The following is a 27,814-nucleotide window of genomic DNA, read 5'->3' as shown; positions in this document are numbered from 1 at the left end:
GAAAGGACAATAAAAAATAACAGAGGTTTAGGTTTGTGTCGATTTACATTTCAGTTTTTAACAAAAAATGGTATTATTTCTGAGGGCTCTGTTCTGTTCCATTAGTCTATATCTCTGTTTTGGTACCAGTACCGTGCTGTTTTGGTTACTGTAGCCTTGTAGTACAGTTTGAAGTCAGGCAACTTGCTGCCAGAGCTCAAAAAACGGTCATGTAATTGATAGGTTAATTTCTGTGTCCCAAGGCCAACCAGAAGGAACTGGGCCCCAGAATCTGACACTCTCAATTGTGGGACCCTCTCTGCAGATCAGAAAGCAGAGGCTAATATGACTGGTGAGGACAGCCTACTGTGTAGAGGTGGGATGTAGATGAGCCTTTAGTGATTCTCAACCGCATAGCTATCCACTTCATAGACTCTCTTGGGTCTCACGTCCTTCATCAGTAAAATGGGATAATAAAGGTATCTACCTACCTCAGAGGATTGCTGTGAGTTTTAAAAATAGTTAATATATGAAGAGTGTTTGGAATAGTGCCTAGTACATAGTAAGGGCTCAATAAATCTCAGCTCTTTGGATTGAGCTTAAGCTCTTTGTATTTCAGTTTCTACATCTGTCAAAATGGGCACCATGTGTTATTTACTCAGTTCTGTGACCTATTTTTTACACCGTAAAGTTGTATAGTCAGTTTGAAACTTATATATTACATGTAGCTTTTTTTCCTAAAACAAACCCATTATTATAACTATTGAAATCTTATAATCAGTGACATCTCAGCATCGAAGAAACAGGGAGATGCCTGTCTTGCATAGTCACTGAGTCCATGGAGATGTGATACATGCCCCAGGGTGTAGCACACAGTAAATATTAACTCCTCTCTCTTTGTTTATTTTCTCATTTTGGTTCTAGGACATCTTTCTTTCACTCCGGTTTTGTGTGGGCATTTACCTATAACTTTATGTTTTTATGAAATCGAGGACTCATTTGTTGTACGTATCCTTTCAGAATCAGACAAAGATATACTGACTGCTCCTCCTTCCTCCTTTCCCCCGCTTCCCCCAATATAATGTATTTCAGGACATTAATTCTGAAAGGCTGGTACTTGGCCACTTCATGAAATAGTTTAACATCACCGTTAGATATTAAACTGAGGTTAAGAGCTCAGGTTTCTGATTTTGATAGAGCTTTAACACTTTCATGTATAAATTGGTAATAATGATATCAACCTAGACGCTGTTTGAAAATTAAGAAAGTAATACGCTAAACCCTTAACATGGTGCCCAGTATATAGTAAGCCCTCAGCAAATGATAGCTCTTGTTATTTATTTTTCATATGACACCAATTGTGAGTTATCTGCCATCTATGACCAGTGAAATTATAAGCATAAAAATGTCTATATAACATATATATTTATTTAAAAATCACTGATTATTTAATATAATCTACTTTAAATTATCTCAAAAGATTATAAATTTCAATGCATAAATTGTCATATTCTAAAGTCAGAGATACCTCTGTCCTCTAAATATTCCACTTAAAAATATTAAAAACTAATTTTAATGAAATATAAATAAAATGCATCCCTAAAATGAAATGCACATTAAACACTATTTAAAGGATGAAAATTATTACCTGACGTCACAGTCCAGACTATCTTCTGTTGACACAATTGCACAAAATATGAGAAGGATATAGAACAACTAAGCAGAAATTCCATTCAATGCTTAGGGTATTTCTGAAATGAAAATTCATTTAAACACAGTCTAAGGTACAAAACAAGTAAGTCCTGTAAAATGAGAAACTAAGGCTAGAGTTCTCCAGTTCTTATAGGAATCCAGAACAAAAAGCTGTACATACATTTAATGTGCACATAAAGAGTAAAATTTATCCTGATTAATAGCTTTAAAGTGTGGTGGGATGGGGGTGGAGGGAAGAGGTAACAAAACTGGCAAAAGTCATGAGTCACCTTTTCTGGAGACAGAGAAAGGGTAAGATCAGTGTCCTGTCGCTACCCACTTAAAATTTCACAAAACGTTCCCCTTTGATCTCTCTGTCAGAAATCAGTTATTAAGACAATGATTAGGTCAAATAGGAAAATAACTGGAACTCCACTATGTAAAAATGTTTTTGTAAATTAATAACTAGCAATAATTATAGTCAACTTTATTACATGCTTAGTATATTCAAGCTCCTGTACTAATTAAACACTTCTTGTGTAACCGGTCAAGAAGCCTGCCCTATTCATCTTTATGATCTCAGCATACAGTGTGGTGTTTGGTACATAAGAGATGTTCAATTAACATTTGTTCAATGAAAACACAATAATGTTATCTACAGAAAGGTGACGTTAAAGACCATCATATTTCCTTAGTATTTTTGAAATGATAACTGCATGTTCATAATTATTATTTATAATCTTACAACTATTTTTTGCCTGGGTAGCTATAGCTTATGTTTGAGAAAATTGTATTGCTTAAACAATTACGAACAAACACTTTGAAGTGTTACTCAAATTCACATTATTTTATATTCAAATTCCTTTTGTATTTTAACCTTAAAAAATCTTTCATCTGATTATGGACATGTTCTCTAATTGTCATCTTTATATAAGCCATTAGAATATCCCCCTTTTCCTTAACTTTAATTATCATTGAGTTTTCTGGGGGTCATTTTCATCTCTTTTGTAAATGTAAGTAGAACATTGTATTTTCTTTCCTTTTCATCTCTTGCAGTTCTCTAGATCCCCACAGTTTTTCAAAAATAACTGTAAATGATGCAGTTAGCATGCTTGCCAGTTTCTTTCATCCCACAGATAGAAGGTATATCATCTGGACCTGCTGATTTGTAGATATGCTGACTGTCCAAGGACTCACTTAGCCTGCTTTTGTAGATAGCTATTTTTACAAGATCTTCATTACTTCTGATTGCCTAATATTTTTCTTCTTTTATTCTTTCCAAGGACCAATTTGTAAGATAAGTTCAAGGCCTCAGACATGTTAAAGTTATCATTAATTTCAAGACGCTCCACATTTATGAGTCCATTGGTCACGGCATTGATTGTGTTCCTACTGTGTTCAGAGCACTGTGCTTACCAAAGCTAAGAACAGTTTGAGGCTTTTCTCTCTGAGAGCTTCTTCCCCTTATTACAATTTACAGGCTTCCCTGAACAATTCTGAAGACTATTAAGAGAAAGCACACCCAGTGTTTACACATTTAATTTCTGGTATATTTATGGAATTTTAAAAGTTACTCTACTTTCCTTTGTGTCACATGTTCACTTGTTTAATACCTTTCAAAATACAATTCATTGATATTTATTAACTTCTTCACATAATGGTGTGCCCTGATTGGAACAGCACACAAGGAATGGAATTTGAGAGGTAAGTTTGACTTTATTACTATCCTAGATACACTACGACATTTATCTAAGCAATAATATAGCCAACTCTATTTGGCTAATGGACAATTTTGAAATATTTGCTACAACTATTAATAGCCTAATGGCTTGTAAGATTTGTATTTCACATCGAGCCATTTGGAAATCACAGCTAACTACAGAAGACTGCAGTCAGATATATGCTGTATGTAACTTTCTTACACAATTAGAGGGAAGCAACAGGTTACTGTCCACCTTAAGTTGAGCATTAATGGCCTCATTTACAAGGCAAATGGCTAATTTTGATTAATGCTTGAGTTTCCATGCCACATTTTTGACTATACTTTGGGATATCTGGAAGAATAAACGTTTCGTTTACTTTGTTTTAGTCGCAATCTCAAGTGCTTTCTTTTCTCATATCCGCTGTTTTAACTCTGTCCTAATGACATATAATTCCATCCTTGGGAAAAACATTTTAACTCTTCATATATTGGAGAAGCACTGGACCAATTAACTGAGAAAAGTGGTTTTTTAGGACTTATTACAAATACAGTTGTTTAATGAAGTCTTGTTTTAATGTAGGGCTTTGCTTTTCTGAGTGCGTGGATTCAGGCTCCAAGACCATGCCTGAAAGTGCAGGTGGGCTTTTCCGTGGCATGGCATGGTCTCTCCTGTTGGGTAGCAAATTATTGTTTAATGTAATGCAAAGAGCATAGGCTTTCAACTCACAAAGGATGGGTTCAAGTCCCCAGACCTGTCCTCTTCATTCCTTGAAACTGAACAAGTCACATTATTTCTCTAAGCTTCACTTTCTACATATGTAAAATGCAAAGTGTACCTACTTTATCATTGTTCTGTGAGATCTCATGTGGTATCAAATGTATACAGCTTAGCATGGGATCAGGTACCTGATTTAATTTAACCAGCTATTATATTTAAAGAAGCCAGAAACAAGATCATTTCTGGACAAACACATACTAAATGAGCCATGTACACATTACCAATATAATTATATACAGAGTAACCATACAGTCAATGTTTTAATGAGATGTCTTCACATATATCTTGCTAAATTGTAAAGAGTTTGCTTCTCTCCTCCTTCAGTTCCGCTCTTTTTCTCTTATGAGTTTTGCAATATGAGAATAACCTTGAAGACATGATAAACATCAGATTAGTACAACATGAAAGACAAGAAAAGGGAAAGACTACTGTTGTTCAGTACTTGTCACTTATTTTTTGATCAGAGGACCAAAAGGTCAGCCTGTGGATTAGCATGTACATTTGTTATTCCTCCCAATTAATGAAGTATTTAGATCAATGCAACCAGAATTTGTGTTGTAGGGTTAGACACCTTTTGCCTTAAAAATCTTATTTTAAATATTTTCCTTGTGTTCCAACCCATGTTGATCTGGCTCAGCATCTAGTCTCTGAACATGCCACATGCTGATGCTTCATTTGAGAATGTGGTGTCCGTATTCCCAGAAATGCTCTCTGGAACAAATTTCCCTGGCCCCTGCTATTTATCTGTCAACTCTCAATTTAAGCTTGACTCTTTAATACTCTGGGCCTCAAGTTCACTTAGATATTCCTTTCTCTTTGTTTCTATAGCTCCTATGCTGTAGCACTCTCTGGATCCTTAGGGACAAAAGAGCATCTCTCTCTCTCTCTCTCTCTCTCTCTCTCTCTCTCTGTCCCTGCATATATATATATATATATATATATTTTATGATATCACCATGGCACCTGTTGTACAGTAGGTCCTCAATCAGTATCCACTGATTGATAGATGTTTGTTTTCTCCTAACAATGCTGATTTGATAAATGCAATGTAATAATGCTGTTAGTTAGAAAATTCATAATAAGCTGAAACCCTACAAGACAATTTCTATTCCTTGTTCCATTTAATCCTGAAGGCAACTCTACAATAGACATTATTGTACTTATTTTATAGGTGAGATACTAAGATTCAGAAAGGTCAAGTCATTTCTTCAAAGTCATATAGCCAGTAAGTGGTAGAGTAAAAAAGAAAATCCGTATTGGCTCAGCTCTGAAGTCTTGGCTCTTAATCACAAGTATTGCAGAGGCTTTTCAGTCTTCCTGCCTCTACTTCTCTAAGCTACTTCAATAATAGTTTAAAAGTCCCTCATATCTCAACCACACAGATTTTAGACACAGCAATTTAATGGTCTGGTTTAATTCTTTATATTGCTACTGAAGTTTATTACTACACAACTGTAGATTCTGTTGGCGATGCTACTCTCCCAAGAAGCTTACTTCAGTGTATAGGTGCTCAACTACACCTCTTTGTGGCTTTGGTCAGAAACCAGAATGTGTTCCAGATTAAGTGGTACCTTGAAGAGTTTCTGCAGTCACTCAAAGGCATATTCCCACTAATGCCTTCCATGCAAAAGTGTCTGCCCCCAGAGTCAAGCAGAGTCTAATCAGCTGGAGGTTTTCTTGTTTCATTATTTAAAACTCATCCTCAGTGATTTTTAGTATTACAATTTATTGCATCAATTTGATCTATGGCCCTGACAATTAAAGTAATTGTATTAATTCCCAACTTTTTAAGCTGTTGCTTAAAAAGTAACAGCTAGTGATGGGCACTATGCTAAATGTTCTACATGCATTATCTAATTTAAACGTCATGATTATGTAATACTAGTACTGTAGTCATCTTATGGGGGAAAATGAGATAACTGGCCCAAGATTACAAAACTAAAAAGTAAAAGACCCAGAATTCTATCACTCTGCTGTCTGTTGCTAGAGTCTGAACTCTGAATCACTGTATGTAACCTCCAAACTAGTACCTCATAAAACATGACTATTTATGCTGAAAGTAAAATCTATAGCAGTAACTAATAAAGGGGTTAGTGGAATTTCTCAACAGTCATATTTTTAGGGGAAAGCTGTAATCAAATACTTTGAGTAGGAGAGTAAGTTCGTACACCTGTATATCTGTACAAAATTTAGAAATAGGACTACATCCTTTTTGCCAGCTTCGTTGCTGTCAGTGGATTCTACTAGCATATATTACTTGTCATTAATATACTAACAAGAAATAATTATAGCTGAAAGTAAAAAAACTTGGAAGTCTGAGCTTGTGCAATCTAAATGCAAGAACACAAATGACCCTGTTAACGCTTGGGAAATGTTGATAAGTGCTGACGGACTCACTGCTACACTGGGGAGGCAGCCATAGCAGAAATGCCTGGGGATCCCAGAAGGACACAACTGTTATAATCCATTTCCTTTCAAACAGGGCCATTTTCTATTTTAAAACACTCCTTAAAAAATTCCCCACAGTGTGTGCACTGCCCAGTTAAGGGCAATTATTTCTGCATTGTATATTTAATAGTTACATCGTTCAGAGGCCCTCTGTTCAGAAGGCCAGGCAAAGCTCTCCTGGATATCTTAAAGGAGGTCTCAGCTTTATCTGCATATTCATCAGAACTCTGACTCTCTCACGGTATAGAATTGAGTGGGACCCATCATTTTGTTTCCCACAAAATGATGGATGCGATGCTCCATCATTTTAGTTTACAGTTACATTGTATAGACGAAAATGTGTAGAGTATTTCCAGGATGCTAATATGAGCCACATTGCATAAAGATGCACTGACAGTGACCCAAAAAAAGTGATACAACAAATGCACATCTGAAATGTCAAATTTTGTCATTTTTTTAAAAAGACAATGGTCAACTGTCTCTTATAATTGAATTAAATGCTATATTTGGCTGTTTGAATACATAGACTAATAAGTATATTTTTTCTCAGTGTTGCTGCCTGTGAGGTACAGTGAATTGCTTTCCTCAAGGAATTCCTGTGGGAATCTCACTTCTTTATAAATGTTCTTTCTTTACAAATGTCGGGGGTTCATTGATTGTTAATGTTTTGTAAATTTTTGTTAAAATTCACACTTGAGGAAAGTATTTTTAAAAGGATGTGAAATAATGCATGGTAAAGTATGGTTTCTTTTATCATAGATAGATAAATGAGTAGACACATAGATATACTGTTCTTTCTATTTGGTGTCCTTTTCTCTAATTCTATTAGGTGTCCTTTTCTGTAATTCCCTTCATCTGATCAATAGGTTACTAAAGAAATAGAAGGATGTTACACAGGACTTTTAATTGGTCAATTTCTTCTTTAAAAAAAAATCTTCAATACTTTCCTAATTCTCCCCTTTCAATCTTCAAGGTTATATCTGCAATTATGCTACATTATTGAGGTCATTCAAAATAATATATAGACACCTTAGTATTTTCTATTCTCCATTGATGGCTTGACTGTCCTTTCCCCTGATTTGCTGTAACAGAGCTCCCTTACAAGCATGCTGTGCGTGTATGGCTTCATGCCTGTTTTGCATCGGCAGCTGCTTGCCTCTTAAGCATTCGTCCTACTTAGCACATTATATAGTGCTAGTTGCAAGACTGCCTTACAAGTAAATGAAAACGTTTAGTGTAAATTCTGAAACAACAAAAGTAAATCGATCAACATGAGTCAGTTGAATTATAAATCTTTAATATCCAGCCAGTCACTCCTTCGTCAGGCCTGAACATTTTCTCTGGAGATCTGTACTTGTTATCTTTATCCTTCCCATGTCTTCCTCCTCTTTCAGGGGCTAGGAGAATTTGGAAAGTACCTGGATTATCAGCAAGGATGGTGGGAAGGAGGAATATGAGCACACACTGCAAGGCAGGATGCTCTTCTCTATCTATGTGCCTGTGTGTGTGTGTGTTAAAATACCTAAATCATTGTCTGACTATAACAATGGCTGATGTGGAAACATCAACACAGTGAGGCAAGGGATCTCTAGTATTGTCCACTTCATGTGATAGCAGCAGCATTTTAATCAGGGTCAAGAGAATTTGAATGTATACCTATTCTTTTCACCCAAATCCTTCATGGGATCCACAAAATCTCTTATCCACTGCTTGAGGTAGAATAAATAGGTGCAACAAATTTGAATATTTATGTTTTAATGTTGAATATTCGTATTACCTAGCAATTCCATTCCTAGACATATTCCCGACTCTTCATAGCAGTTCTATTCACGATAGCAAACACCAGGTGACATGCCCTTCATCTGCTAAGACAATAAATAAGTTGTAGACTATTTGCACAATAAAATATAAGCCTATAGTCACAACAAACCAACTGTAGTGTGAAGCATCAATATGGGTGAATCTTGGCAATATATTATTTTATTTTAACTTTTGTTTTAAGTTCAGGGGTGTAAGTGCTGATTTGTTATGTAGAAAAACTTGTGTCATGGTGATTTGTTGTATAGATTATTTAATTAGTACCCATTAGTTATTTTCCTGATCGTCTCCCTCCTCCCACCCTCTACCCTCTGAAAGGCCCCAGTGTGTGTTGTTCCCCTCTATGTGTCCGTGTGTTCTCATCAGGCAGCTCCCACTTAAAAGTGAGAACATGTGATATTCGGTTTTCTGTTCCTGAGTTAGTTTTCTAGGAATAATGGCTTGAGTTAAAAAAAAAAAGATGTTCAAAAGTGGCAGACTACTTTTAAAAAAAAACTAAAGTAAAAAATATACACTTTTATTATACTAATAAAGTTGCAATAAAAATGATACAACATGAAAAGTTGGGGTATGACAAATTGGAGACTCAGGATAATGATTACCTTGGGTAGGGAAACCACATAATTCGATGTATGTTTCAGTTACTAAGCCTTTGCAGAAACATTACTCCCAAACTTTGTATAATAAAACAGCCATTTATTATGCTCATGGTTTCTGTAGGTCAGAAAGTCGGACATGGTGTGGCATGATGGCTGGCCTCTTTTCCATGATGTCTACCCCTGTTTATAACCAGAATTAACCACCAACTCTGTGAGTGAATGAGCCTTCAGATGATTCCATACCCTTGACATTTTCCATTTGAAGTTGAAAGACAACATGAAGGCTCTTAGGAAGGTGGTGAGTATATATATTTTTAATGAAGGAGGGATGTAAATGTGGTCATCAAAGAGTGGACTGTGGCAGATTTTATTTTCCAAAAATGGTCAAAGCAATGTTTCTTGTCCCATAGGCTCTTCAAAAGTTTATCATTTTAACATAAAGATATGGGGACTATTTTCTTCCTCTTGAATCTGGTTGAGACTTTTTGACTGCCTGGATGACTACAATGTGGCAGCAGTGAGAGTAATGAAACTTCTCCAGCTTCCAAATGACTCTGTATTGGGATACTATCAATCTCTTCAACACTCTTCCAATTTCCCCTGCCACTTTTGTAGATTTTTGTTATGGTAGCAACCCACTTTCAGGTACTGATTTCTGTTCCTTAATATAACTACATGAAAAGTTTCCCCAAAACTTAGTGGTAAAAAATAGTCATTTATGATGGTCATAAGAATTTATGACCAGGCAGAATAATGACAATTGTCTCTCCCTCATCAGGTCTGATGCCTGAGCTATAATAGTCAAAGACTAGAGGAATATAATCATATAGTGTTATTCACTGATATGTCTGAAAATTGGTGCTGTCTGCTGCAGACCTCAGACACTCTCCAAGTGGGCCTTTTTATGTATTCCCTCTGAGTGGGCTACTTTGGGCTTTCTCATAGCCTAGAGCTATCCTCTGAGGATGAGCATCATGAAACAGAAAGAGAGACAGATTGAGAAACAGGCAGAAGCCATATTATCTCCCATGATCCAGTTCCAGAAGCTAAGCAGTACCACTTACACCTTATTCTCTATTCATCAAGGTGGTCACAAAGCCCTTCCTGAGTTGAAGGGAAAAGGAAAAAGATGTACCACTTGATGAGGAGGGGGAGAAGACAAGGTTTTCAAAGAGTAGTGGAACTGGAAATGTTATTGTGGTCACTTTTGGAAAACACAGTCTGCTACAATGTATTGCTAAGGCCCTGGATTTTTTGAAGGGGGTAGTCCACAGGTAATTATTGCATTATGGGAAAAAATTAATTAAGGAAAATAAGGTTATGCATAGACTTATGATAAAATGGTGACCTAAGCAGTATAATTAATCCAGTGTGCAACTGAAGACCAAAGTGGAGGGAAAATCTTGTTCCCCTTTGAGGGAGGCAGAGTGGTATCATTCAGTCATTAATTCATTCACTGAATAGAACAAAACAGGGTTGAAATCCTGATTCTCTGCTATCCTTCTGGAGTCCTTTACCTCTCTAACAATAACAACAATAACAAATAACAATAATAGATTAATAATTATGGCTAATGTTAATCGAATGCCCACTATCTGTGCCAGGTGCTCTTCTAAGTGTTCTACATGTATTTAGCTTTAAACCCCTGAAATAATCTTATATGTAGATACTCTTATCCTTGCTTTTCAGGTGAGGAAATTGAGATACAGAAATGTGAAGAAATAATGTCACACAGCAGTGGAGTCAGAATAAAAATGCAGACAGATAGGTTTTAGACTTCTATGCTTTTAATCACCATGTAATTTCCTTGTCTCTTAAATAGTCATAACAAAACAGTAGTTTTGATATAGGACAGTAAAGAGCCCTTTGATATACTACTGGTTTTGAATGTGTATAGAGGCCTCATATATAGTCTTCAGTCATTAAGAAATTGTAGTAATATTTTGCTCCCAAATTGTGGGGTCTGTAAATGTTCTCTATAACATTATCTTTATGAAAATCCACAGAGGCCAGGGATAGAGTAGGAACAGTACTAAGTTTCAAAGGCAAATGGTGATGGGCTTGAGGAAGTAACAGTGAGGTTAGAGGGAAGAAGGGAAGGAGAGAAGGATGGCCAGCAGACCCAAGTGCAGCGTTCAGAGGGGGAGGCAACCAAGGGAGATGTGGGGAAAGACTGGATGTGGCCACAGCAGCAGTGTACAGAGAAGGGTCATAGATGCGGTCCCATCTGGTTTGGAGTACAGTAGTTCCTACTAAGCACATGGAATGGACCAAGAAGTAGGACCCCATTAGGGCTGCCCGGTTTCATGATGGGCTTCAGTCAGAGAAGTAGCTACAGAGAGAGTCTACCTCAAGTTCAGTGAGTCTTCTTACATTACTTGACCCAGTAAGGTGTGCCCTCATGAGATCTGTTGCTGCTAACCCAGCATGTGTCCTAATATATTGCAGTTGCTTATCTCCTTGTCAGGAACTGAAATTAAGGGCAGTGACATGTCCATCCTATTCATTGTCATATCCCAGAGCTTTGCCTACTGTGAATCACTAACTGGAGCTTAATGAGTAGAGCTTAATAAATATAAGCTGACTGAGTGAAAGCTGTAAATCTACAGTATAATGAACTGGGGGCTGTTGAGCGCTGGGGGGTACTAGAGTGTGAGAAAGGAGAGTTGGAAAGTATAGGTATGGGTTTGGTAGGAGTTCGTGCTGGTTGAGTGAAAGGGGAAAAAGAGAGTTAAGTTTTAGCAGCAAGTGCCTGCTGTTGTTGGAGGGGTGTGTGTGTGTGTGTGTGTGTGTGTGTGTGTGTGTGTAAGTGCATTTGCAAAATATGAGATTTGCTTTGTAGGGAGTGGGGAGCATAAGCAGGGTATATATTGTGTTAGTGAACAGAGTAAGACTAATTCCACATTTTATGTGTATTTGGACAAGGTTTGCTCAGAGATAGGACATATATGATTCCATCAGCTGAAAAACTTGCACCTGAGAAGAACACAAGAAAGCCAAGAACGTATCGTTCCAAATACAGCTGCCAAATTCTACTGTACATCTTCTCTTTTGGTACAGTTAAGGGAATTGGTCTCATATACTTGAGTTTTCACAAATAAGATTCTATCAGGAAAACATGAGAGAAGGCTAAAAATTCACATCAAAACCTTATTGCAATTATTTGTTGTCTGAAAATGGTATAAAAGGTGTACCTATAAATTCAAAACCACTGATATATCAATAGTATACAATATTATCAACCCGATAAAGGTATACAGTACATATTATACAATGAAACTTATTACTGAAAATCTAAAGAAGGTAAAGTTTCTGTTATCAATCCAATAAAGTGATATTGCTCACTGTCAGCATATGATGAGTAAAAATTAACCAGCATGCTATGTCAATTGCTAAATTATCATGGATCTGATTTTGTCATAATTGGACCAGAAGTTTAGAGATATACCAGGAATGACCATTTTCAGGTGTTTTATTTACGTATAAACTAATTCTGTTAAAAAAGAACCATTCTGTTTTTGAATAACACAAAAGAAAAAAGCTGCTTATCTTCCTTTAAGTCATTAATATGACATCAGAAAAATTTGATGAAAGAAACATGCAAATTGCACCTTTCCCCAGAGGAGCCTGACTGGCTGTGGATATCTGGGAAAAGCACAGCACTGATTATTCTTCTCTATAACACAAAATTTCTCCTGACACCATCTGTCTGTCCTCACCTACCAAACATATCTGCTCCATTCTGAGAAAATGTCTCTCGGCAACTTTCTTCTCATAAAACAAAGTTATGAAAATAAACTAGCATTATTCATGAACATTTCACCAGTCTGAAACAACATGTGCAAAATAAAAATAAAATTTGGAAAACCACATCTCAGGAAAAGCATAAAATCAAGTCATGAAAAAAAAAAAAAAAAGAAAGAAAAAAGAAGTCAGCCAGCCCCATAATAATTTTAAAAGTTTCTTCCGTTGAAGTAGCTAGGCAGGCTCGCTTGCCTCTCAAGCCTGAGGTTGAGAGGATATAACCCTTTTTGCATTACATGAAATAGCTTCTCCAAAGGAAAAAAAAAAATCCACACTTGCTACACAGCCCTTGTGGTTATCCTTGAAGCACAATAGGAAGGCCGTCAAGGCACTCAGAAAAATACATTTGAGTGAACTGGATGACTTTAAAGGAAATCAGAAAATGACCTCCAGAGCAGTAATCTTCATAGAGATATTTATATTTTAATATTGCTGGAAATTTTGCTGCTTATCAAAGCTGAAAAGTAAAAGTGCTGGCTGGAACTGAGCCTCCTATCTCCTGGGAAGTCTTTATCCACAAATACATAGTTTTTCATAAATTCTGACTTGAGGCAAGCCTCCTTTCGGTGATGTCTATCACTTTTCTTACTCTTGACGGTATACTTAATGCTTTACAAAGAGTAAAAATGATCCAGCCCTGTCCTTAAGAAGCTTGCACTCCAATTCAGTGGCTTTCAAGCTGTTTTCACACCTACTAAGAAATGTATTTTATGCCACAAAAGAGCAGAAACACAACACACACAAAAACAACAAAAGGATATTTAAATTTATTTTCCTGGGTTAAAGAACAAGAAGAATGAAATTTCATTGAAAATATTTTAATTAAAGAAAATCCCTCCCCCAATGTTCCTTCTTCCTACTTATTGTGTATTTATTGTATAAGTAAAAATATATAAAACAAGGAGAAGAATGTTTCTGTATATCACAAATAGGTGTAAAAGCAAACATAGTAAACAATTTTCAGAGCACACATTGATAACTACTTGGGTTGAAAATTAATTTTCATGATTAACCAACTGCAGGCCCAGCCAAGATTTTGTGAGGCTCTCTAGAGCTTTGTTCTTTCTAATTTACTGAGCAACACAAGTGTTAAAATAATATTAACATGATTTTAAAATAATAACATTTATAAATTAAAAGAGGGAAAAATATATCAGCCAGTTATTGAATATTTACTGTGTAGTAAGCATTAGGTTGAGAACTTTACATATCTTACTTAGATTTTATGTCATAACTGTGAGATGAGCAGATTAATTGGCCATTTCACAGGTAGGAAAACAGAGGCTCCGGCAAGTGAAGTGACTTTCTCAAGGTCAAAGATATGATAAGTACTAGAGGCAGTATCCAAACCATTTTGCTTTGAGGCGCATCTGCACAGTGCCTGTCCCTCATAGCCTAAGGGCATCAGAGTGGCAGATGGTCATGTGTCTTGCACGTCTCTAAAATGGGTATGAACATGCTTACCAAACAGAAATGTCTATTATAGGGCCCAACTTAAAAGGCACAGAAAGGGCAGCCTGAAGAGAGGAATAATGATGAGACCAGTATGTGTTACAGCTGGCATGTTAATTTCTCAGAGTATGTGAACTATGAGACAGCATCAGAAACCCACACGTCTTGCAACATTTTCTCATTTTGACATTGCGCATTTTGATTATGACCCTGATAATCTCTTTTTATAGTGGTGAATTGTCTTTTGATTTTTTTTTAAGGAGGGGTACAAAGGTACAAAATTACTGAATTTCAAAAGCACATTGTAATATATTTTTCTTTAAGAAAAAGTAACATATATTTGTATTGTATATGTATGTACACACAAATATACTTTTTCAGAGGTCAGCCAACTTGTAGTTAATTAAAAAATTTGTATTTTGTATTTTATTATTTTAATTTTGATTTTATGTTTTTTTGGTTTTATTGGGATTAAATTAGACTAGCCATGGATAGGACCAGCAGGTTGTTAGGTCCAAGTGGATGCCACAGATTCAATTCTATATCTAAGCTGAAATGCAGATTGAATGCACATCTTTGAACTGATTCCTTTTGTGCCTGATCATTAGTAGAAGAAATGTGGTGTTCCCCATCCAATTCAGAATTGTTTATGAATTTATCCCCTCTGGGGTTTTCCTTCCCTCATTCTTTCTCTACTCCTTCTTTTCTCCTCTCTTCCCTCCTCTTCTCCTTTGGGCTTACAGAAATCATATTTATGGAAAAGAAAAGAAGTCTGTTGATATATGGGGGAGTAATTTGATTATGTAAAAAGGAAGATGCTCTTTATATTTGTTCTTCTGGGCTTGAAACAATGTCATTAATCAGACTCTGATAAGAGTTATTTCAGATTTTTCAAAACATCAGTTCTCTTGCTTTTGTTCCTCACATAAGGTCTAAACCCTTTTTCTACCTACCTTGTATCCAGCAAGTGATGATTAGGAACTGTTGAAATCTTTACACTATCCTAATAATGTGCCAATTAAAGAAGGTGTTTTACCCAGATTACAAAGATTTGTCTGAGGTGGCCACCACTTTGTTAAGGCTGTTTTGTGGACATCTTCATAATTAATGGAAAAATCATTAGGAATTCAGTCTTTATTAACCCCTATAGCTGCAGGGGCCCATTTCATCTTAATTGCATTCATTTGGCACTGGCAGTATTATACAGCATAATCACTAATAAATGATCTTTTAATTTGTACCAATCAACGGAGCTTGCTTTCATGCCAATATTCCTGTTTCTTTGATGTTGACCTGTCTTGATTTTTGATCATTTGGGCTTAAGATGATTTACTGGGAAATCAATATCAATACCAGAACTGCTTGTATTCATACGTCTGTGGTTAGGTTCCATTTGAGTGTATTTTGATTGAAATAAATGTGCTTGATTACCCATTCAGATGAGGGGGAAAAGCATAATCAAGTTGGGAAATCTGGTACTGTATTCTTACTCAAAAGAAAATAATTAGAAACTGTAGGGAAACTGAAGATTCAGGAGAGCAGTAGAGGTAACACTTCAGATGCCACTAATTAAGCAACTTTGTCCGCCATCTCCTAAAGGCCTTCACCAATAGCGTAATATGCTATTACCCATTAGCAAGGCCAATGGGGGCTTTGGTTACACTTGTTAATGGGAAACCCCGAGACAGTTTCTCTCATTATCCCGCTGTCAGCACTGTCTCTGCAGTGTAAAGTGGTCGTCATTGTTCTGTGGGTCAGCTAACCAGAAACCAAGCTACTGTAAAGAAACATTCTGCAGCTAATTGAAAATGACTGAAAAATCCCCTTATCATCCAGTCACCTCTCTTTATTTGTGGAACAATGGGACGTATATGGAGTTGTGGGGAAAAAGGAAAGTTCAGGCTATGACATTGAATTTTTCCTGACTAATACAACTACAAAGAAGTCTTTGAAGATAATTCCAGGGGAAAAATCCACTCACTTTTTTAAGAGATAATGACAGTAAGACGTAAGTGAGTGTTGAATATTGCACTTGCTGTTCTGAAAAGTACTTTATGTTTATGTGATTCCCTTCACTAGAGGAACTCAAAGCTTTTTCCATGAAACTGCTGAAATCCTCATTATCCTAATGAGCAAATGGCACAAAACTGGAAAAGCCACAAGGAACATGAAGCTTAATCACATATTCTGAGCTGGGCTGTTTTCCTGGACTCTTAAATATAGTTTAGTACTAGGTATATTTCACTTTGAGTAACTCAAAGCCTGGAAATACAAATTGATAGGGAAAAAAAAATTAGTTTTTTTATACAGAAAGGAAAGGGGAAAGAAAAGACTAAAGTAATTCCTATGTTTAGAAGATTCTTTGCTTTATGAAAGGACTGGATGCATTGTTCTTTCCTTTAAATTTAAATTCCAAAGTACATTTAATATATGATTCAAACAAAAATTCAAAAAGACAAAATGTGATGATTACATATCTTAAATGAGGAATGCTTAATTTGGGGATCTGTGGAAGTTTTCTATTTTGTCATCTGTAGGAAGATGCAGCAATACTCCATGTTGCAGTGGGCTAGGTGAACTGAGCTGGTATTGTTCATTCATGATTTCCTTCAATCAGTATTTATTGGCAATCGTTCTGTTTTAGGCAGAGTGCCAGGCACTGGAGATACCAAATTAATTAGATATGACATTTTGCCAGAAGAAATCTACAATCTACTGGATGAAATAATAACACAAACTTAGAATAATTATAGTGTAGTAAGTGAAGCAAATTATATATAGCAAACTATATACTGCAAAATGGTCTACAGAAGAAAGATAACTAAGGCAACTTGGGAAGGTTAGGAAAGATTTATGTGAAGTAAGCCATTAGCTGAACTTTAAAGGATGAGCAAGAGTTATCTAAGCAAGTGGTGGGAAAAGAGAGCAATATCTTTGAGTACATTTCAGGGACATCATGAGCAAAGATGAGAAGAAATAAATGATAGATTATCTGCAAAGCATGTATGTAAGCAAGCAGTTCAGTAAGGCAGGGAGTAGAGAAGAAAGAGGCCGAAGAGGTAGACACGGAGCAGGTAGACCTCCTCTGAATGCACCTTATAAGATATGAGAAACAGAGGAGTCAGATTTACATTTAACTAGATCGCTTTGGTCACCAAACGAAGGGAATATTTTCTGAGGAAAGGACCAGAGATATGACTACTATTCTTCAGCATCTTGTTTCAGTAATCCATGCAAGAGATAAAAGGGGCTTGAACTGACAGTACTTTACAATGGGAAACCATTAAAGAAAAGCATGAGTAAGATCCCTTGGGCAGGGTATCCAAAATAAAAAGTTTAGTGAACTAAGGGCAGAACTGGGATATGAAAACATTATGAGTAAGTTAAGAAAAAGAGTTTACAAAGGAGTCAGAGGAGGACAAATGGAGATGGAAGAAAAACCAAAACTGAGACGTGATAAGTTCCAACAAGATAAAGACTCCTAAGTTAGAACAAGTAATCAGCCATGTCAAAAATGAAGTAAAACCCACACACAAGTAAAGCCTTGAAAATAATGCCTTTGGATTTCAAGGGCTGTTAGTAACTTAATGAGTATAGTTTCATTGGAGTTGAGACAGTGGAGGCCTGAAGGTAGAGCAGTGAAGAGTTGAAATGGTGGGCGCGAACTAGTGTTTCAAGGAATTTGGATGAAAAAGAGAATATCAAGCTCAGCCAGTGCCAAGCTGGTTATTTGGGAATAGTGAATTAAGGAAACATTTTCTTGGATGAGAGACATTTGAGTATGTTTTCAGCCTGAGGAAAATACGTTGGCAATATAATACAGAAAAGGTTGAAGATAAAGATAAGGGTAGAGATAACTGGCTGTGGAGAATGTGGAGGAAAAAGCGACCATTCTGAGAACAGGTAGGGGAACTGAAGAGGTGAGGTAATAATAGGCCAGCTGGGGTTCAAGATCATACATTTGTTCTGCATGGTTGTTGTTTTCTCCCACAATACTCAGTTGTCCCAAGGTAGGCATAGAGAAGGCAGATTAGCATTGAACTTGATGAGTATGGTAAACAAAAAAAATGAAGGTACCAAAGAAACTGAGGTTCTGGGAAAGGAGCAGTTCAGATGATCAACATGGGAACTCAATCATGATGGGTGGGGGAAAGAAATAGGACAGACATGATAAAATAGATTAAGAAGGTTTCTATAAGGTCAAAAAATACTGGCGAAAGTCGTAAAAAGGAGCTGGAAAGATAGAAATGGTCATTAGGAGACCAGAGTCACTCTGAACCTTTTTATATGGTCTGTCAAGATCCTGATCTCATGCAAGGTTGGCTTAAAGACTTCAAAGAAATTTAGATTAACTAGGCAAGTCCAAAATTCTTGCCTTCGTATAGTTTTATTTGGATCCCCTGTTATTTAATTCTCTAGAAAGGTATAGACTGAATGGCCCTGTAACATGACCATCAGAGGCAACTGGGGATCAGATACTCCAGATCATCATTTTCTAAGCTGTTTTCTAGCTTCAGGGAGGTCAATAGATGGTTGTCATTCTACCTCCTAAAGAAAAATGTTTGTGGATAAGAAAGTTTAAGAAACACCAGGTTAAATCCAATAAGGAGGAATTGATTGTGTATTGAAAGACTTCCCAGAGCCTTTAATCAGCTTGCGAGCATGGTGAATCTCCAAGAGCAGGGAAAGGTCTGTGATTTCCCATATTTCCTAGTGATAACACATTTTGGTCCACACATCTCCTTTAATTTGCTGCAGAGCTAGTGGGAAACACTACACTGGGTTTTCATTGAATAATGATAGCTTTTGATTTTGAATGCTGGTCACTATGCTGTAAATATTTGTGTTCCCCAAACACTTACACATTGAAATTCTAACCCCCAAGTTGATGGCATTAGGAGGTGAAGCCTTTTGGGAGGTGATTAGGTGGAGCTGTTATGAATGGGACTGATGTCCTTATAAAAGACGTCCAGAGAACAACCTTGCCGCTTCTACCATGTAAAGACACAATGGGAAGGTGCCACCTATGAATCAGGAAATGGGCCCTCACCAGGCACTGACTCTGCCTGCTCCTTGCTTTTGGACTTCCCAGCCAACAGAACAGTGAGAAATAAATTTCTGTTTTTTATAAGCTACCCAGTCTATGGTATATTGTTATAGCAGACTGAAATGAATAAGACATTAGCTACTTTAACTTTAGCTTTAAATTTTAATTTGAGATAGTGGAGAAATGTAAGTTAGGATAACTCTATTATTGTTTTTTTTTTAATTGTGCCAACTTGTTGTTAAATGTTTATAGGAAACATTATATGTATGCTATTAGCTTGCCACTGTCCTGGATGCTGAGAGGTACCAAGCAAGTACATTTGAGTTGCTTCTTAGTGCCAAGTACTGGACTAGGGGGAATAGAAAATGGCAAAAGTATGGGTTGCACACCCAGATTGTTCAGTGATTTTTTTCCTTTTAGAATTTCCCTTTTGTTCTAACCTTCCTCAGGATTTTTGCTATAATATTCTTTCTTCTGAAACCATTTTTTGGATTTTTTTTTTGCACATTTATTATTCTTGGCATGAATAATACCTATGTCTGTTTTGAATGTGTTCTCTTTTTGTTGCTATTTATGTTGTCCTTGTCCTGTATTTCTGTGCCACACAGAAAATAACAGTTCATATTGATATTATCTGGGCCATTTAAAAATTTAAATAATTGAACTAAATATACCCAAGTGATTTTTGTTTTAAACTTCACACTTTCAAGTGTTCCATTCTGTCCTCAAGGTTCATTTCTTCAACCTTGCCACATTGTCAAGTACAACATACAACAATATCCCATCTGCAATTTTGTTAGTTTGACATGATCTCCAAAGAGCACCATCCACTCAGGGTCTCATATTCTTATAAGTATACTTTAATTATCTACATATATTTGTCTTTGAAATCACTTTCCAAAGGTCTATGGAAAAGTCATCCTGAATTTTCAAGACATAATCTATATCTCTCCAAAAGGTATTTTAAAGTTCTGATTCTCTTAGTAACAAAACCGAGACTTTGCTATTTTTAAGTTATGCTTTTAAATGTTCTTTCTAAAAGCTTGGTTAAAAATTATGCTGTTAATTAAAATTCATTATTTTCTTCAATTTAATAAGATCTCATCTGAAATTATGTTAAAAATATGGTACTACCTCACTGATGAAGTTCTTGAATATTGTTTTTGTGTGTCACTAAAACACACATTGTTGTCACTATTATTGAAAGTGTTTTTAGTACACCAAAGGACCGCATTTTGCTAAAAATTCCGATGAAAATGGTTCTTATCTATTCAGCACTTTTCAGTTATCTCTAATTGATCAGATATTCAGAATTAAATGTGAATTAAAAATCAAGGACACTACCCTCCCACCTCCCCAAACCTATAAAAGTAAAACGATTACAAAATTAGGAACTTCAGCCATTTGTATTGTTAGAACGCTTCTAAAAAATGTGAGCAAGCACACGCAATAACAAAAACAGAAACAAAACTTAATGTTGACTGAAATGATGGCAAAATGAAGCATGGTTATCAATTAGAAATTAAGGTGAGGTTTTTCATGTGTGTTCATACCCTGGACTTGTAATCTTTTTGATATGGCATTATTTTGAAAAGTAGAATAGAAATGTTTTGTGGGTTTTTTTCCATGTATTTCATTTATAATAGCTTTGTGGGTTTTTTAAACATATTTTTCAACACTTTCAAGCCCACGAAATACGATTAAAGCTATCCATGTGTACCAAAAGCCTTTGGAAAGCAAGGTAGGGCACCATTTACTCAAGTTTCTCTATGTAAAGCAGACCACAAGTTGTTGCCTCTCACCTCATCTTCTTGGAGAGAACTGTTCACTTAATTGCTTATTTGCCCCCTGCCTGACCAGTGGAAAAATAACCTTTCTAGGACATTCCTTTGTAGCAACATATGATTTGATCTCTTTGGTGACCTGGGCCATGCCATCCCAATATGAGAAGCAATAAATTGAAGTCAGATACTTATTGGAATGAAACTCTCATTTTAAGAAGAAATTCAGATCTATTTAGCTTGACCTTGGAACTTGAATTAAATCTTTAGACACTCAACTTTCTCCAGGGAAGTACGAGGTTTATATGAATTTGAGTGTATTAAAGCTAGTCTGGCTCTGATCTATGTACCAAGTTGGTTAATTTTTCATTTAAAGGACAAAGGGTTTCACTGGAACTAATTTAACTGACTTAATTTGTGATATTCACATACCAGTCTATATTCTAAACCAGGAGAGGTTTTTTAAAACCATTAACATGTCATTAAAAAAACATAATATGTTCACTGATTGATGTTTTGAAGGCAGCCTCGGTTGCCTATGGCTGGGGACTTCTGACATGGTTCATTTTTGCCTCTGCTACTAACCAATTGTGTGACCTGATATGAGATGTTTCACCTTTCTCTGATTCACTCTCTGACTAATAATCAGGTGTTATAATAATTCTCTCTTCTATCTTTCTCAAGGGTTATACTGAGAATTAATAAGTTAATGGTTATAAAGTACATCAAAATGATCAGTTAAAAGGCAATATGTTAGGACTTTTATGTTATGGAAACATATTTAAAATATATATATATATATTTTTAACCAGAGAAGATCACTGCCCTAAGATTTATCAAATGAGTAAATGTGGGGATAAATTGGCTTATTTTGTGATTAATCTCAATGTTTCTGGGTTTGTGGAAACTGAGTTAACAAGACAAAATAATTACATTTGAGCATGACATTCACAATATTTCTTCCTAAATATCCTTTACCTTTTCAAAATGTAGCTATTGCCAGAAACTTCTCTTGTTTAACCCTACTCCACCCAATCTCTTATATGTTGTCCATCACAATTCAATATTTACATTAATTTTATTCTGCATGTGCTTTGTAAGACTTTTAAAGTCATTTTCTGTGATTATTCTGTTTTCCTATCAGCTTATATGCCTTCTATTGTCAGATACTGTGTGTGTACTGGCTTACTTTATCTTCTTCCATGCATCTATGACTGGGCCACAGAAACACTTGAGAAATGATATTTGCTAATTATATGCAAATAGGGATGGAAATTGAATTTCATCAGTGGCTCATGTCTCATGTTATTTTTTATTTATCTTTATAAAAAACTGTAGATTGCACCATGATAGAAACCAAATGGCCACTAGTCCCATGGACACTTAAATGTTTATAAGTTTTGTTACATTTAAATTAGAGAAAGTACATTTTGATGCAATCACGTTAGTAGTTACATTGTCAATGAAACACAAAAATATAAAATATAAAAAAAGATAATTACAGTAACAGCTAAAATTATAGTAATATTTTCCAATGTAAATTTTGCTGTCTTAAAAACAATAAAATACAGAGATATCAGAAAAAAAAGATACAAGTTTACAAGAGAAGGGAAATTGGGCATAAGGAAGAGTGACAGAAACACAATACTACTTTAATCCTCAAACTATGAATTTGGCATCACATTTTCATTTATGAAATAAATGATTAGTATTTTAAGTGTCTATGAAACAAGCTCTCAAGCATTCTTTTCAAAAGGAAGGAAAAGAAGAAAACGAGTTCTAATTAATGTTCAAGTGTGAATGAAAGGGAAATCTTACAACGCCTAATATGAGATTTGGGGGGATTTTGTCTTTTTTAATGTAAATATGTTTTATTATTAAGATCTTTATAGAACAGAAAACTATTTTGTGTCTAAATAATCAAAGAAATATCTCATATAGTTTATTTTGCCACTATAAACCTTGAGGAATTCTCCAAGAATTAGTTATTTAATAAAACAACATGAAAGCAGCTTTCAGACAGAAGTATTACTTCCACCTTTCTCTATCCAATTGGCATTGCCAGTCTATCTTCTCTTAAAATGGAGAAATAGTCTCCAAGTCTATGACTGAGCCTGCAGGACAAAGTTTCAAATGCATTTTACTGCCATGATCATTATGAGGTCTAGTAGTGATAAGATGATGATGATAGGTATCTAGGTATTGCAAAATAAGAAACATGAGAACGAGCCTGGGCAACATAGTGAGACTCCGTCTCTACCAAAAAAAAAAAAAAAAAAAAAATTTATTGGCCGGGCGCGGTGGCTCAAGCCTGTAATCCCAGCACTTTGGGAGCCCGAGACGGGCGGATCATGAGGTCAGGAGATCGAGAGACGATCCCGGCTAACACAGTGAAACCCCGTCTCTACTAAAAAATACAAAAAAATAGCCGGGCGAGGTGGCGGGCGCCTGTAGTCCCAGCTACTCGGGAGGCTGAGGCAGGAGAATGGCGTAAACCCGGGAGGCGGAGCTTGCAGTGAGCTGAGATCCGGCCACTGCACTCCAGCCTGGGTGACAGAGCAAGACTCCGTCTCAAAAAAAAAAAAAAAAAAAAAAAATTTTATTTAACCGGGTCTAGTGGTGCATACCTGTCATCCCAGCTATGTGGAAGGCTGAGGCAGGAGGATTGCTTGAGCCCAGGAGTTTGAGGCTGCAGTGAACTCTGATAAGCCCCTCTTCCAGCCTGGGTGACAGAGAGAGATGATGTCTCAAAAAAAAAAAGGAAAAGAAATGAAATAAAATGGAGAAAATAAGAAACATTAGTCTTTCGTCAACTTTTGTTAACATATTTTCTGAAATGCATTCACTTCATAAACTTTTAAAACATATTTGTGTAGAATCAGAAAAGCATCCTCTTAACTTTCCTTTGTATAGATGTTTGTAATTGCATTCTTCATTCTAATGGATGTTTTCTCTGTGTTTCAAAGAAACATTGATTAACCAAATTTATTACTTTTTATCCAGCGGGCAAACTTGCTTTTTGACCTGTTCGAAAATTCCAGTTTTTTCTAATTTCTGTCAATTTATATTTTTATTTTATCTCAATTAATTCCTTCCCTGTCTTTTGCTTGTCTTTCTCTAATTCCTATATATTAACACTCCAGATTTTTCTGAGAACAGCAGCGGATGTGTCCTACAGGTTCTGCCACACAGTATATTCATATAATTTTATTTTATCTATAATTTCTAATTTAGTTTGTAATTTCTCCTTTCTATAAAAATTTTTATGTGTTTCTTGAGATTTTATATTTAAAGTTTTCAAATTATTGGAAGTTTTTCTTACAATTTCAGTAATAATGTCTCATTTTACAATGTGTAATCATAGAATGTAGTCAAAATTAACTAAACATATTTTTATTGTGGTTTACTGTATGACCTAATATTAAGTAATATGCATAATTTCAAGTGTATATCTTCCTCTATCACATTAATTTTATTTAGATCTCAATCATTGTTCTTATTTGTATTCTACTTAGTTTGTTAAAGGCTGACGTGTGTTCTTATAATCCTGATGATTTTTGCTCTATACATTGTGATGCTATGTTATTTGTCACATTTTTGTTACAGTTGTGTTTTTATTGTGACTTATACTTTCTATCATTACACAATTGGTCTTTTATAATGCATTTTGCACTTATTTAAGCCATTTTAGATGTTGAGATCCTAACTTTTTTTCTCCATCTTCCTTTCTTCCTCTTTTGCTTTGTCTTCTCCCCCCAGTCCCATTCTTTTACTTTCCACACATCTGATTGTGTCTGTTAGTTATGTGTCTTATACACTGCATAAAGTTGAATTATATTATGCTATCCAGCAAGACCCTTTTTGTAGGTAAATGCATCTCATTTATATTTTACTGTCTTAGTTTATTATTTTATGAAATAAGTTTTTGTTGTTCTTTTTCAGCCTCCCTTACATCCCTTAGCTTTTTAAGTATCTACAAGGATTGTTATTCTTTGACTGATTATATTTTAACACTTGGAAGAGCATAAATAAAATAAACTTGCTTAATATCTTTTTCTTGAATAAGAAAAATTAATAGAACACTATTTAGTGATGTAACTCTTTTCCATTATAGATCCTCACTTTGATTAAACTTACATCTCTTCCAATAACCTTATATAAAGAAAATGAGTAGCCAAGGGTGGGCGCGGTGGCTCACGCCTGTAATCCCAGCACTTTGGGAGGCTGAGGTGGGCAGATCCTGAGGTCAGGAGTTCGAGACCAGCCTGACCAACATAATGAGACCCTGCCTCTACTGAAAATACAAAAATTAGCCAGACGTGGTGGCATGCACCTGTAATCCTTGCTACTCAGGAGGCTGAGGCAGGAGAATTGCTTGAACCCGGGAGGTGGAGGTTGCAGTGAGCTGAGATTATGCCACTGCACTCTAGGTTGCGCAACAGAGTGAGACTCTGTCTCTAAAAATAAATAAATAAAAAGGAAAAGAAAAGAAAAGGAGATGAGTAGCCTTACATTTTCTTCCATCTTCCCTCCCTGACAGTGTTCCATTTTTGGTTAGGTGTATTATTATTACTTTTTTAATGTCAAGATTTCTATTTAGCTAATTACCCATAATTTTTAATAGGTATTTCATACCACATCTTACTTGTCAAATTTTTATTGATTCATGGATGCATATGATCACTAATTAGTTCTTTTCAAAAGACCTCTGGATTCCTTATCTCTTGGATTCTTGCAGGTTATGGAACATCTTTCTGTTGCTTTTATGCTTATACCACAATTTTATAGGCCATAAAACTCTTTGGTCAATTTTTATTTTTTTTCTTTTAGTGTGCTGTGAACGTTTATTCATTGTTTTTGGAAATATAATGTGCTTGTAGTCACTTTTGGTTACCTTTATTATGAGTTATTTAATATTTCTGGTCATTTTCCCATAGGATGATTTTTTTACTACCATTGCAGCTAAATACATTTATTAAAATATATATGTAATGGAGAACAAAAAAAAGCAGGGGTTGCAATACTAGTCTCTGATAAAACAGACTTTAAACCATCACAGATCAAAAGAGACAAAGAAGGCCATTACATAATGGTAAAGGGATCAATTCAACAGGAAGAGCTAACTATCCTAAATATATATGCACCCAATACAGGAGCACCCAGATTCATAAAGCAAGTCCTTAGAGACTTACAAAGAGACTTAGACTCCCATACAATAATAATGGGAGACTTCAACACTCCACTGTCAACATTAGACAGATCAACGAGACAGACAGTTAACAAGGATATCCAGGAATTGAACTCATCTCTGCAGCAAGCAGACCTAATAGACATCTATAGAACTCTCCACCCCAAATCGACAGAATATACATTCTTCTCAGCACCACATAGCACTTATTCCAAAATTGACCACATAATTGGAAGTAAAGCACTCCTCAGCAAATGTATAAGAACAGAAATTATAACAAACTGTCTCTCAGACCACAGTGCAATCAAACTAGAACTCAGGACTAAGAAACTCAATCAAAACCGCTCAACTACATGGAAACTGAACAACCTGCTCCTGAATGACTACTGGGAACATAACGAAATGAAGGCAGAAATAAAGATGTTCTTTGAAACCAATGAGAACAAAGATACAACATACCAGAATCTCTGGGACACCTTTAAAGCAGTGTGTAGAGGGACATTTATAGCACTAAATGCCCACAAGAGAAAGCAGGAAAGATCTAAAATTGACACTCTAACATCACAATTAAAAGAACTAGAGAAGCAAGAGCAAACACATTCGAAAGCTAGCAGAAGGCTAGAAATAACTAAGATCAGAGCAGAACTGAAGGAGATAGAGACACAAAAAACCCTCCAAAAAATCAATGAATCCAGGAGCTGGTTTTTTGAAAAGATCAACAAAATTGACAGACCGCTAGCAAGACTAATAAAGAAGAAAAGAGAGAAGAATCAAATATGCAATTAAAAATGATAAAGGGGATATCACCACCGACCCCACAGAAATACAAACTACCATCAGAGAATACTATAAACACCTCTACACAAATAAACTAGAAAATCTAGAAGAAATGGATAATTTCCTAGACACTTACACTCTTCCAAGACTAAACCAGGAAGAAGTTGAATCCCTGAATAGACCAATAGCAGGCTCTGAAATTGAGGCAATAATTAATAGCCTACCAACCAAAAAAAGTCCAAGACCAGATGGATTCACAGCTGAATTCTACCAGAGGTACAAGGAGGAGCTGGTACCATTCCTTCTGAAACTATTCCAATCAATAGAAAAAGAGGGAATCCTCCCTAACTCATTTTATGAGGCTAACATCATCGTGATACCAAAGCCTGGCAGAGACACAACAAAAAAAGAGAATTTTAGACCAATATCCCTGATGAACATCGATGCAAAAATCCTCAATAAAATACTGGCAAACCGGATTCAGCAGCACATCAAAAAGCTTATCCACCATGATCAAGTGGGCTTCATCCCTGGGATGCAAGGCTGGTTCAACATTTGCAAATCAATAAACATAATCCAGCATATAAACAGAACCAAAGACAAGAACCACATGATTATCTCAATAGATGCAGAAAAGGCTTTTGACAAAATTCAACAGCCCTTCATGCTAAAAACGCTCAATAAACTCGGTATTGATGGAACATACCTCAAAATAATAAGAGCTATTTATGACAAACCCACAGCCAATA

The 27,814-nt window shown here is 35.8% G+C and overlaps 1 long non-coding RNA gene across 5 annotated transcripts in view; it reads left to right on the top strand.

Moving 5' to 3' along the window:
- Positions 1 to 27,814, top strand: part of LOC102119720 (uncharacterized) — a 1,100,133-nt gene that overhangs the window by 1,051,372 nt on the left and 20,947 nt on the right. For 4 of the 5 annotated variants that reach the window (XR_006697344.3, XR_006697342.3, XR_010586309.2 and 1 more), the window contains one exon: positions 9,138 to 9,314. The exons of the other annotated variant lie outside the window; for it this stretch is intronic. This is a non-coding gene — a long non-coding RNA (uncharacterized lncRNA). The remainder of the gene's footprint in view (positions 1 to 9,137; positions 9,315 to 27,814) is intronic. 5 annotated transcript variants of the gene reach the window in all.

The sequence above is a fragment of the Macaca fascicularis genome, chromosome 4 (genome assembly GCF_037993035.2).
Source record: "Macaca fascicularis isolate 582-1 chromosome 4, T2T-MFA8v1.1".
NCBI lineage: Eukaryota > Metazoa > Chordata > Mammalia > Primates > Cercopithecidae > Macaca > Macaca fascicularis.
The sequence above is the reverse complement of the archived record's forward strand: the minus strand, read 5'-3'. Positions and strand labels throughout refer to the sequence as shown.